Consider the following 12,185-nt stretch of genomic DNA (forward strand, 5'->3'; position numbering starts at 1 on the left):
GTATACCCCTCTGTAGGACTCCAGAATGACACACACAGATACACACAGAGTGTGAGTTTAAAATGGGCAATTTAATCACAGAACATCTACATTCTTTCTGACATACTCCATATTCAGGTCATGTGTTGAAATAAAAAAACACGTTTATTTTTGAGTCTGATTTTTATAATTTGACTTCATATCTCTTTCCACACTGGGAGCATTGATAATGTTTCTCTCAGGTGTGGACTTACATGCTCTTTCAGTTGCTATAACCATGTAAGTTTAAATCCACAGTGGGAGCAGTGGTAAAGCTTCTCTTCAGAGTGTATTATTCAGGCTCCCTAACCAGATAAAACTCTTGCAACACTGGGAGCGGTGATGAGGCTCATCCTGTGTGTGTCCTCTCATGTCTTTTCAGGTCCCCTAACGGGTATAACTCTTTACACACTGAGAGCATTGGAAAAGCTTCTCTCCTGAGTGTGTCCTCTTGTGTGATTTTAGACACCATGATGAGGAAAATCTCATTTCACACTGGGAGCAGTGGTAAGGCTTCTCCCTGTATGTATTCTCTCGTGTCTTTTCATGCTCCCAAACTCTGTAAAACTCTTTTCACACTGGGAACATTGGAAAGGTTTTTCACCTTTGTGTGTCCTCTCATGCCTTTTTAGGTTCACTAGCTGGGTAAATATCTTTTCACAGTATGAGCAGTGGTAGGGCTTCTCCCTGTGTGTGTTCTCAAATGCCTTTTCAGGTTCCCTAACTGGATAAAGTCTTTCCACACTGGGAACATCGGTAGGGCCTCTCTGCAGTGTGTATTCTTTTATGCTTTAGCAGGTCCCCTGATGAGAAAAAGTATTTTCACAGTGGGAACAGTGGTAAGGTTTTCTCTTGTGTGTGATCTCTCGTGTATTTTCAGGCTCCCTAATTGGGTAAAACTTTTATCACATTGGGAACAATGGAAAGGCTTTTCTCCTGTGTGTATTCTTTCATGTTCTTTTAGGTAACATAACCACTTAAAACTCTTTACACAGTGGGGACACTGGTGTGGTCTCACTGGTTTGGGCGTCTCTAGGTCTTGTTCCCCTGAAGTACTCTTTCTGCTGTCAGAGTGAGAGTGTGGTCTCTGTCCTGCCAAAGACAAACAGTGTATTTAGGTAAATACTAAACAGGGACCTGAATAACACCTGCACATGATAAAACTGTCTTCCTCTGAGGTTTAATCCAGAATAGATCCCTCAATAACCTGAGCTCAGCATTTTAGGTTGTTTAATACAAATCAAAATTGTAATTGGTTGTCTTGATTCATCATTTGAAAAGAAACTGAAAGTCAAGATTTCAACCAAATGTCACGAAATCAGACATTAGTTGTAATAATAAAGGACATAAAATGTGGAGAGATTTTAGAAATTTAGCTCTTCTTTTCACAAGAGCAATTAGATTGACTTGCCTCCCTATACCTTATAGCTGAAATATTAAGGACCTAATTAAGGACTATGTGTCTCCCTTATAGCTGAAATATTAAGGACCTAATTAAGGACTATGTGTCTCCCTATACCTTATAGCTGAAATATTAAGGACCTAATTAAGGACTATGTGTCTCCCTATACCTTATAGCTGAAATATTAAGGACCTAATTAAGGACTATGTGTCTCCCTATACCTTATAGCTGAAATATTAAGGACCTAATTAAGGACTATGTGTCTCCCTATACCTTATAGCTGAAATATTAAGGACCTAATTAAGGACTGTGTCTCCCTATACCTTATAGCTTAAATATTAAGGACCTAATTAAGGACTACGTGTCTCCCTAAACCTTATAGCTGAAATATTAAGGACCTAATTAAGGACTATGTGTCTCCCTATACCTTATAGCTGAAATATTAAGGACCTAATTAAGGACTACGTGTCTCCCTTATAGCTGAAATATTAAGGACCTAATTAAGGACTACGTGTCTCCCTTATAGCTGAAATATTAAGGACCTATTACAGGACCATGTGTCTCCCTATACCTTATAGCTGAAATATTAAGGACCTAATAAATGACTGTGTGTCTCCCTTATAGCTGAAATATTAAGGACCTAATTAAGGACTACGTGTCTCCCTATACCTTATAGCTGAAATATTAAGGACCCATCACAGGACCATGTGTCTCCCTATACCTTATAGCTGAAATATTAAGGACCTAATAAAGGACTGTGTGTCTCCCTTATAGCTGAAATATTAAGGACCTAATTAAGGACTACGTGTCTCCCTATACCTTATAGCTGAAATATTAAGGACCTAATAAAGGACTGTGTGTCTCCCTTATAGCTGAAATATTAAGGACCTAATTAAGGACTATGTGTCTCCCTATACCTTATAGCTGAAATATTAAGGACCTAATTAAGGACTATGTGTCTCCTTATAGCTGAAATATTAAGGACCTAATTAAGGACTATGTGTCTCCTTATAGCTGAAATATTAAGGACCTAATTAAGGACTATGTGTCTCCCTATACCTTATAGCTGAAATATTAAGGACCTAATTAAGGACTGTGTCTCCCTATACCTTATAGCTGAAATATTAAGGACCTAACACAGGACTATGTGTCTCCCTTATAGCTGAAATATTAAGGACCTAATTAAGGACTATGTGTCTCCCTTATAGCTGAAATATTAAGGACCTAATTAAGGACTATGTGTCTCCTATACCTTATAGCTGAAATATTAAGGACCTAATTAAGGACTACGTGTCTCCCTATACCTTATAGCTGAAATATTAAGGACCTAATTAAGGACTATGTGTCTCCCTATACCTTATAGCTGAAATATTAAGGACCTAATTAAGGACTGTGTCTCCTATACCTTATAGCTGAAATATTAAGGACCTAACACAGGACTATGTGTCTCCCTTATAACTGAAATATTAAGGACCTAATTAAGGACTATGTGTCTCCCTTATAGCTGAAATATTAAGGACCTAATTAAGGACTATGTGTCTCCCTATACCTTATAGCTGAAATATTAAGGACCTAATTAAGGACTACGTGTCTCCCTATACCTTATAGCTGAAATATTAAGGACCTAATTAAGGACTATGTGTCTCCCTATACCTTATAGCTGAAATATTAAGGACCTAATTAAGGACTATGTGTCTCCCTTATAGCTGAAATATTAAGGACCTAATTAAGGACTACGTGTCTCCCTATACCTTATAGCTGAAATATTAAGGACCTAATTAAGGACTATGTGTCTCCTTATAGCTGAAATATTAAGGACCTAATTAAGGACTATGTGTCTCCCTATACCTTATAGCTGAAATATTATGGACCTAATTAAGGACTACGTGTCTCCCTATACCTTATAGCTGAAATATTAAGGACCTAATTAAGGACTATGTGTCTCCCTATACCTTATAGCTGAAATATTAAGGACCTAATTAAGGACTGTGTCTCCTATACCTTATAGCTGAAATATTAAGGACCTAACACAGGACTATGTGTCTCCCTTATAACTGAAATATTAAGGACCTAATTAAGGACTATGTGTCTCCCTTATAGCTGAAATATTAAGGACCTAATTAAGGACTATGTGTCTCCCTATACCTTATAGCTGAAATATTAAGGACCTAATTAAGGACTACGTGTCTCCCTATACCTTATAGCTGAAATATTAAGGACCTAATTAAGGACTATGTGTCTCCCTATACCTTATAGCTGAAATATTAAGGACCTAATTAAGGACTATGTGTCTCCCTTATAGCTGAAATATTAAGGACCTAATTAAGGACTACGTGTCTCCCTATACCTTATAGCTGAAATATTAAGGACCTAATTAAGGACTATGTGTCTCCCTTATAGCTGAAATATTAAGGACCTAATTAAGGACTATGTGTCTCCCTATACCTTATAGCTGAAATATTAAGGACCTAATTAAGGACTATGTGTCTCCCTATACCTTATAGCTTAAATATTAAGGACCAAATTAAGGACTACGTGTCCCCCTATACCTTATAGCTGAAATATTAAGGACCTATCACAGGACTACGTGTCTCCCTATACCTTATAGCTGAAATATTAAGGACCTAATTAAGGACTACGTGTCTCCCTTATAGGTGAAATATTAATGACCTAATTAAGGACTATGTGTCTCCCTTATAGCTGAAATATTAAGGACCTAATGAAGGACTACGTGTCTCCCTTATAGGTGAAATATTAAGGACCTAATTAAGGACTATGTGTCTCCCTTATAGCTGAAATATTAAGGACCTAATGAAGGACTACGTGTCTCCCTTATAGGTGAAATATTAAGGACCTAATTAAGGACTACGTGTCTCCCTTATAGGTGAAATATTAAGGACCTAATTAAGGACTATGTGTCTCCCTTATAGGTGAAATATTAAGGACCTAATTAAGGACTATGTGTCTCCCTATACCTTATAGCTTAAATATTAAGGACCAAATTAAGGACTACGTGTCCCCCTATACCTTATAGCTGAAATATTAAGGACCTATCACAGGACTACGTGTCTCCCTATACCTTATAGCTGAAATATTAAGGACCTAATTAAGGACTACGTGTCTCCCTATACCTTATAGCTGAAATATTAAGGACCTAATTAAGGACTACGTGTCTCCCTTATAGGTGAAATATTAAGGACCTAATGAAGGACTATGTGTCTCCCTATACCTTATAGCTGAAATATTAAGGACCTAATTAAGGACTGTGTCTCCTATACCTTATAGCTTAAATATTAAGGACCTAATTAAGGACTATGTGTCTCCTATACCTTATAGCTGAAATATTAAGGACCTAATTAAGGACTGTGTCTCCCTATACCTTATAGCTGAAATATTAAGGACCTAACACAGGACTATGTGTCTCCCTTATAGCTGAAATATTAAGGACCTAATTAAGGACTATGTGTCTCCCTTATAGCTGAAATATTAAGGACCTAATTAAGGACTATGTGTCTCCCTATACCTTATAGCTGAAATATTAAGGACCTAATTAAGGACTGTGTCTCCCTATACCTTATAGCTGAAATATTAAGGACCTAATGAAGGACTACGTGTCTCCCTATACCTTATAGCTGAAATATTAAGGACCTAATTAAGGACTATGTGTCTCCCTTATAGCTGAAATATTAAGGACCTAATTAAGGACTACGTGTCTCCCTTATAGGTGAAATATTAAGGACCTAATTAAGGACTATGTGTCTCCCTATACCTTATAGCTTAAATATTAAGGACCTAATTAAGGACTACGTGTCTCCCTTATAGGTGAAATATTAAGGACCTAATGAAGGACTATGTGTCTCCCTATACCTTATAGCTGAAATATTAAGGACCTAATTAAGGACTATGTGTCTCCCTTATAGCTGAAATATTAAGGAACTAATGAAGGACTACGTGTCTCCCTATACCTTATAGCTGAAATATTAAGGACCTAATTAAGGACTATGTGTCTCCTTATAGCTGAAATATTAAGGACCTAATTAAGGACTATGTGTCTCCCTTATAGCTGAAATATTAAGGACCTAATTAAGGACTACGTGTCTCCCTATACCTTATAGCTGAAATATTAAGGACCTAATTAAGGACTATGTGTCTCCCTATACCTTATAGCTTAAATATTAAGGACCTAACACAGGACTATGTGTCTCCCTTATAGCTGAAATATTAAGGACCTAATGAAGGACGACGTGTCCCTCTATACCTTATAGCTGAAATATTAAGGACCTAATTAAGGAGTATGTGTCTCCCTATACCTTATAGCTGAAATATTAAGGACCTAATTAAGGACTACGTGTCTCCCTATACCTTATAGCTGAAATATTAAGGACCTAATTAAGGACTATGTGTCTCCCTATACCTTATAGCTGAAATATTAAGGACCTAATTAAGGACTGTGTCTCCCTATACCTTATAGCTGAAATATTAAGGACCTAACACAGGACTATGTGTCTCCCTTATAGCTGAAATATTAAGGACCTAATTAAGGACTATGTGTCTCCCTATACCTTATAGCTGAAATATTAAGGACCTAATTAAGGACTGTGTTTCCCTATACCTTATAGCTTAAATATTAAGGACCTAACACAGGACTATGTGTCTCCCTTATAGCTGAAATATTAAGGACCTAATGAAGGACGACGTGTCCCCCTATACCTTATAGCTGAAATATTAAGGACCTAATTAAGGACTATGTGTCTCCCTTATAGGTGAAATATTAAGGACCTAATTAAGGACTATGTGTCTCCCTTATAGGTGAAATATTAAGGAACTAATGAAGGACGACGTGTCTCCCTTATAGCTGAAATATTAAGGACCTAATTAAGGACTATGTGTCTCCCTATACCTTATAGTTGAAATATTAAGGACCTAATTAAGGACTATGTGTCTCCCTATACCTTATAGCTGAAATATTAAGGACCTAATTAAGGACTATGTGTCTCCCTATACCTTATAGCTGATATATTAAGGACCTAATTAAGGACTATGTGTCTCCCTATACCTTATAGCTGAAATATTAAGGACCTAATTAAGGACTATGTGTCTCCCTATACATTATAGCTTAAATATTAAGGACCAAATTAAGGACTACGTGTCCCCCTATACCTTATAGCTGAAATATTAAGGACCTAATTAAGGACTATGTGTCTCCCTTATAGCTGAAATATTAAGGACCTAATTAAGGACTATGTGTCTCCCTTATAGCTGAAATATTAAGGACCTAATGAAGGACGACGTGTCTCCCTATACCTTATAGCTGAAATATTAAGGACCTAATTAAGGACTATGTGTCTCCCTATACCTTATAGCTGATAATATTAAGGACCTAATTAAGGACTATGTATCTCCCTATACCTTATAGCTGAAATATTAAGGACCTAATTAAGGACTATGTGTCTCCCTATACCTTATAGCTGAAATATTAAGGACCTAATTAAGGACTATGTGTCTCCCTATACCTTATAGCTGATATATTAAGGACCTAATTAAGGACTACGTGTAACCCTATACCTTATAGCTGAAATATTAAGGACCTAATTAAGGACTATGTGTCTCCCTTATAGGTGAAATATTAAGGACCTAATTAAGGACTATGTGTCTCCCTTATAGGTGAAATATTAAGGAACTAATGAAGGACGACGTGTCTCCCTATACCTTATAGCTGATATATTAAGGACCTAATTAAGGACTATGTGTCTCCCTATACCTTATAGTTGAAATATTAAGGACCTAATTAAGGACTATGTGTCTCCCTTATAGCTGAAATATTAAGGACCTAATTAAGGACTATGTGTCTCCCTATACCTTATAGCTGAAATATTAAGGACCTAATGAAGGACTATGTGTCTCCCTTATAGCTGAAATATTAAGGACCTAATGAAGGACTATGTGTCTCCCTATACCTTATAGCTGAAATATTAAGGACCTAATTAAGGACTATGTGTCTCCCTTATAGCTGAAATATTAAGGACCTAATGAAGGACTATGTGTCTCCCTATACCTTATAGCTTAAATATTAAGGACCTAATGAAGGACTATGTGTCTCCCTATACCTTATAGCTTAAATATTAAGGACCTAATTAAGGACTACGTGTCTCCCTTATAGCTGAAATATTAAGGACCTAATGAAGGACTATGTGTCTCCCTTATAGCTGAAATATTAAGGACCAAATTAAGGACTACGTGTCCCCCTATACCTTATAGCTGAAATATTAAGGACCTATCACAGGACTACGTGTCTCCCTATACCTTATAGCTGAAATATTAAGGACCTAATTAAGGACTACGTGTCTCCCTATACCTTATAGCTGAAATATTAAGGACCTAATTAAGGACTACGTGTCTCCCTTATAGGTGAAATATTAAGGACCTAATGAAGGACTATGTGTCTCCCTATACCTTATAGCTGAAATATTAAGGACCTAATTAAGGACTATGTGTCTCCCTTATAGCTGAAATATTAAGGAACTAATTAAGGACTATGTGTCTCCCTTATAGCTGAAATATTAAGGACCTAATTAAGGACTACGTGTCTCCCTATACCTTATAGCTTAAATATTAAGGACCTAACACAGGACTATGTGTCTCCCTTATAGCTGAAATATTAAGGACCTAATGAAGGACGACGTGTCCCAATATACCTTATAGCTGAAATATTAAGGACCTAATTAAGGACTATGTGTCTCCCTATACCTTATAGCTGATATATTAAGGACCTAATTAAGGACTATGTATCTCCCTATACCTTATAGCTGAAATATTAAGGACCTAATTAAGGACTACGTGTCTCCCTATACCTTATAGCTGAAATATTAAGGACCTAATGAAGGACTATGTGTCTCCCTTATAGCTGAAATATTAAGGACCTAATGAAGGACTATGTGTCTCCCTATACCTTATAGCTGAAATATTAAGGACCTAATTAAGGACTACGTGTCTCCCTATACCTTATAGCTGAAATATTAAGGACCTAATTAAGGACTACGTGTCTCCCTTATAGGTGAAATATTAAGGACCTAATGAAGGACTATGTGTCTCCCTATACCTTATAGCTGAAATATTAAGGACCTAATTAAGGACTATGTGTCTCCCTTATAGCTGAAATATTAAGGACCTAATTAATGACTACGTGTCTCCCTATACCTTATAGCTGAAATATTAAGGACCTAATTAATGACTACGTGTCTCCCTATACCTTATAGCTGAAATATTAAGGACCTAATTAAGGACTATGTGTCTCCCTATACCTTATAGCTGAAATATTAAGGACCTAATGAAGGACTATGTGTCTCCCTTATAGCTGAAATATTAAGGACCTAATGAAGGACTATGTGTCTCCCTAGACCTTATAGCTTAAATATTAAGGACCAAATTAAGGACTACGTGTCTCCCTATACCTTATAGCTGAAATATTAAGGACCTATCACAGGACTACGTGTCTCCCTATACCTTATAGCTGAAATATTAAGGACCTATCACAGGACTACGTGTCTCCCTATACCTTATAGCTGAAATATTAAGGACCTAATTAAGGACTACGTGTCTCCCTTATAGGTGAAATATTAAGGACCTAATGAAGGACTATGTGTCTCCCTATACCTTATAGCTGAAATATTAAGGACCTAATTAAGGACTGTGTCTCCCTTATAGCTGAAATATTAAGGAACTAATGAAGGACTACGTGTCTCCCTATACCTTATAGCTGAAATATTAAGGACCTAATTAAGGACTATGTGTCTCCCTATACCTTATAGCTGAAATATTAAGGACCTAATTAAGGACTATGTGTCTCCCTTATAGCTGAAATATTAAGGACCTAATTAAGGACTGTGTCTCCCTATACCTTATAGCTTAAATATTAAGGACCTAACACAGGACTATGTGTCTCCCTTATAGCTGAAATATTAAGGACCTAATGAAGGACGACGTGTCCCCCTATACCTTATAGCTGAAATATTAAGGACCTAATTAAGGACTGTGTCTCCCTATACCTTATAGCTGAAATATTAAGGACCTAATTAAGGACTACGTGTCTCCCTTATAGCTGAAATATTAAGGAACTAATGAAGGACTACGTGTCTCCCTATACCTTATAGCTGAACTATTAAGGACCTAATTAAGGACTATGTGTCTCCCTTATAGCTGAAATATTAAGGACCTAATTAAGGACTATGTGTCTCCTATACCTTATAGCTGAAATATTAAGGACCTAATTAAGGACTACGTGTCTCCCTTATAGGTGAAATATTAAGGACCTAATTAAGGACTATGTGTCTCCCTATACCTTATAGCTGAAATATTAAGGACCTAATTAAGGACTATGTGTCTCCCTTATAGCTGAAATATTAAGGAACTAATGAAGGACTACGTGTCTCCCTATACCTTATAGCTGAACTATTAAGGACCTAATTAAGGACTATGTGTCTCCCTTATAGCTGAAATATTAAGGACCTAATTAAGGACTATGTGTCTCCCTATACCTTATAGCTGAAATAGACGCACCTCCTCTCTGCTTACCTCGTGTTTCTGAGACGCACTTCCTCTCTGCTTACCTCGTGTTTCTGAGACACACTTCCTCTCTGCTTTTACCTTGTGTCAAAATAAAAGTCCCCCACAAGTTATTCATTTTTTTGTGCGCATCTGCAGGACAAAAGAAGCTATACTTACTGGTGTTAATCAGATCAGAATCAGTCTCCTCCTCCTCTTTCACTCCCAAAACGTCTTCCTCCTCTTTTATTGAGATAGCCTCCTCTTCCACGCTAGAAGGTTCTTCCTCTTCTTTCACTATAACATCCTCCTCCTCTTCCTTTTTTATTCTGAAATCTTCTACCCACTCCTCTTCCACTGTGACAGCCTCTATCCCCTCTTCCTCTTCCACTGTGACAGCCTCTATCCCCTCTTCCACTGTGACAGCCTCTTTCCCCTCTTCCTCTTCCACTGTGACAGCCTCTATCCCCTCTTCCACTCCAAATGTAACATGATCTTCCTCCTTTATCGTTCTGGAAGCTTCTTCCTCTCCTTTTACTGTAATATCCTCCTCTTTCACGACAATGTTCAGCCCCAGAGCTTCTCTCTCCGCCCAGCAGACATCATCTTCTTTAGCAGGGGAGGAGTAGTTTAGTGAGGTCATGGTTGGGGTTGTTAGCTAGTTTGCATTAGCGACTAGCTTAGTGCTGGGCTGAGTAAAAATGTCAACAAATTGAACAAGCAAATTACTTTTAAGTTAACTGGTATATACGTTAACAGGATTGTGTTTAAAAAGAACTTCAATGTTTCGGTTATATGTTGGCTAGCAAGCTGCCGAAGGGGTTTTGAATCGGTAGCTTTGTTGTTGTTGTTGTTGAAGATGTGTCCCGTCCACTAGATTATACGTCACCCAAGAAGCGCCACCTGAAAGACTCACATCGCCTGCTGCTGACTAGTGGGTAACGGAGTTTAGAAACAAACGAAAACAATGTCATAAAAATGTACAGGCAATATTTCTAGACTTAGACCTGAAAATGAGTATGTACATTATAAACTAGAATAGTAATTGTTAAAAAAAAAAACCTAGCTAAACCAATGTTAACAATATAATCTCAATTGGCTTCCATGAGAGTGCAGCACTAATTACATAGGTCCATTATCTTCAACACTTACTGTTGTGAAGGGTTATGGCACCCCTACATACATGACTCTAATTGCCTCCAATTACCAAAGGCCACACCCCTTCCCTCCACACCTGTTCCCATCACCTTTCCTCTACATTTTTCACTCGTGTTTCCCCATATAAGCATTATGATTATTCCTGAGCCTGTCATGCTTGGTGTTGCCATAGTAATCGGTCATGCTTGGTGTTGCCATAGTAATCCGTCATGCTTGGTGTTGCCATAGTAATCTGCCACGCTTGGTGTTGCCATAGTAATCCGTCATGCTTGGTGACGTCATAGTAATGGTTAATGCTTAGTGTTGCCATAGTATTGGGTCATGTTTGATTATGCCATAGTAATGGTTAATGCTTAGTGTTGCCATAGTAATGTGTCATACCCCATAATGAGGACCTAAAAAACAGGTTTTTAGGCATATTTTAAAACAACATAAATACCTTATTTACATAAGTATTCAGAACCTTTGCTATGAGACTCACAACTGAGCTCAGGTGCATCCTGTTTCCATTGATCATCCTTGAGATGTTTCTACAACTTGATTGGATTAAACCTGTGGTAAATTGAATTGATTGGACATGATTTGGAAAGACACACCCCTGTCTATATAAGGTCCCACAGTTGACAGTTCAGCAAAAAAAAAAAAAACAAGCCATGAGGTCGAGGGGATTGTGTTGAAGCACAGATGTGGGGAAGGGTAACAACAACAACACCAAGCCATGAGGTCGAGGGGAAGTGTTGAAGCACAGATGTGGGGAAGGGTAACAACAACAAAACCAAGCCATGAGGTCGAGGGGAAGTGTTGAAGCACAGATGTGGGGAAGGGTAACAACAACAACACCAAGCCATGAGGTCGAGGGGAAGTGTTGAAGCACAGATGTGGGGAAGGGTAACAACAACAACACCAAGCCATGAGGTCGAGGGGATTGTGTTGAAGCACAGATGTGGGGAAGGGTAACAACAACAAAACCAAGCCATGAGGTGGAGGGGAAGTGTTGAAGCACAGATGTGGGGAAGGGTAACAACAACAACACCAAGCCATGAGGTGGAGGGGAAGTGTTGAAGCA

The 12,185-nt window shown here is 37.8% G+C and overlaps 1 long non-coding RNA gene across 1 annotated transcript; it reads right to left on the reverse strand.

Moving 5' to 3' along the window:
- Positions 1-869: 869 nt before the first annotated feature.
- Positions 870-10,982, reverse strand: LOC135559867 (uncharacterized). Its single transcript, XR_010458568.1, has 3 exons — positions 10,142-10,982; positions 9,992-10,063; positions 870-1,110 (listed from the first exon to the last, which is right to left on the reverse strand). It is a non-coding gene; the product is annotated as an uncharacterized LOC135559867 (long non-coding RNA).
- Between the last annotated feature and the right edge of the window lie 1,203 nt (positions 10,983-12,185).

The sequence above is a fragment of the Oncorhynchus nerka genome, linkage group LG15 (assembly GCF_034236695.1).
Source record: "Oncorhynchus nerka isolate Pitt River linkage group LG15, Oner_Uvic_2.0, whole genome shotgun sequence".
NCBI lineage: Eukaryota > Metazoa > Chordata > Actinopteri > Salmoniformes > Salmonidae > Oncorhynchus > Oncorhynchus nerka.